The 2,500-nt window shown below is 43.3% G+C and overlaps 1 protein-coding gene across 1 annotated transcript in view; it reads right to left on the bottom strand.

Moving 5' to 3' along the window:
* usp28 (ubiquitin specific peptidase 28) overlaps nt 1-2,500 on the bottom strand; it is a 74,739-nt gene that overhangs the window by 65,832 nt on the left and 6,407 nt on the right. The window lies entirely within an intron of this gene.

Here is a 2,500-nt window from a genome sequence, read left to right as displayed (position 1 = left end):
CACATCATCACATCCAACACCTCATCATCACATCCAACACCGTAACATCCCATTCAACACGGTAACATCACATCCAACACCGTAACATCACATCCAACACCTCAACATCACATCCAACACCGTAACATCACATCCAACATCGTTGCATCCAACACCTCATCACCACATCTAACACCTCATCATCACATCATCACATCATCACATCCAACACCTCAAGCATCACATCCATCATTACATCCAACACCTCATTGTCACACCCAACACCTCAACACCTCAAGCATCACATCCATCATCACATCCAACACCTCATCGTCACATCCAACACCTCAAGCATCACATCAAACATCACATCCAACACCTCAACATCACATCCAACACCGTAACATCACATCCAACATCGTCGCATCCAACACCTCATCATCACATCCAACACCTCATCATCAAATCTAACACCTCATCCAACACCTCATCACCACATCTAACACCTCATCACCACATCATCACATCATCACATCCAACACCTCATCATCACATCCAACACCTCATCATCACCTCATCATCACATCTAACACCTCATCATCACATCCAACACCTCAAACACCTCATCATCACATCTAACACCTCATCATCACCTCATCATCACATCTAACACTTCATCATCACATCTAACACCACATCATCACATCCAACACCTCATCATCACATCTAACACCTCAAACATCACATCATCACATCCAACACCTCATCATCACATCCAACACCTCAAACATCACATCATCACATCTAACACCTCATCATCACATCATCACATCATCACATCCAACACCTCATCATCACACACAACACCTCATCATCGCATCTAACACCTCATCATCACCTCATCATCACATCCAACACCTCAAACATCACATCATCACATCTAACACCTCATCATCACATCATCACATCCAACACCTCATCATCACACACAACACCTCATCATCGCATCTAACACTTCATCATCACCTCATCATCACATCCAACACCTCAAACATCACATCTAACACCTCATCATCACATCCAACACCTCAAACATCACATCATCACATCCAACACCTCATCATCACATCTAACACCTCATCATCACATCCAACACCTCAAACATCACATCATCACATCCAACACCTCAAACATCACATCTAACACCTCATCATCACATCCAACACCTCAAACATCACATCATCACATCCAACACCTTATCATCACACACAACACCTTATCATCGCATCTAACACCTCATCATCACCTCATCATCACATCCAACACCTCAAACATCACATCTAACACCTCATCATCACATCCAACACCTCAAACATCACATCATCACATCCAACACCTCAAACATCACATCTAACACCTCATCATCACATCCAACACCTCAAACATCACATTATCACATCCAACACCTCATCATCACATCTAACACCTCATCATCACCTCATCATCACATCTAACACCTCATCATCACCTCATCATCACATCCAACACCTCATCATCACCTCATCATCACATCCAACACCTCATCATCACCTCATCATCACATCTAACACCTCATCATCACCTCATCATCACATCTAACACCTCATCATCACCTCATCATCACATCCAACACCTCAAACATCACATCATCATCACATCATCACCTCATCATCACATCCAACACCTCAAACATCACATCATCACATCCAACACCTCATCATCACATCTAACACCTCATCATCACCTCATCATCACATCCAACACCTCAAACATCACATCATCACATCCAACACCTCATCATCACATCTAACACCTCATCATCACCTCATCATCACATCCAACACCTCATCATCACATCATCACATCATCACATCATCACATCCAACACCTCATCATCACATCCAACACCTCATCATCACATCCAACACCTCAAACATCACATCATCATCACATCCAACATCGTCGCATCCAACACCTCATCATCGCATCTAACACCTCATCATCACATCTAACACCTCATCATCACCTCATCATCACATCTAACACCTCATCATCACATCCAACACCGTAACATCCCATTAAACACGGTAACATCACATCCAACACCTCAACATCACATCCAACACCGTAACATCACATCCAACACCTCAACATCACATCCAACACCGTAACATCACATCCAACATCGTCGCATCCAACACCTCATCACCACATCTAACACCTCATCATCACATCATCACATCATCACATCCAACACCTCAAGAGCATCACATCCATCATTACATCCAACACCTCATTGTCACACCCAACACCTCAACACCTCAAGCATCACATCCATCATCACATCCAACACCTCATCACCACATCTAACACCTCATCACCACATCTAACACCTCATCACCACATCATCACATCCAACACCTCATCATCACATCCAACACCTCATCATCACATCATCACATCATCACATCGTCGCATCCAA

This window comes from Sprattus sprattus, assembly GCF_963457725.1.
Source record: "Sprattus sprattus genome assembly, chromosome: 1".
Lineage (NCBI taxonomy): Eukaryota > Metazoa > Chordata > Actinopteri > Clupeiformes > Clupeidae > Sprattus > Sprattus sprattus.
Note: the sequence above shows the minus strand (reverse complement) of the source record. Positions and strands in the feature narration are given on the sequence as shown.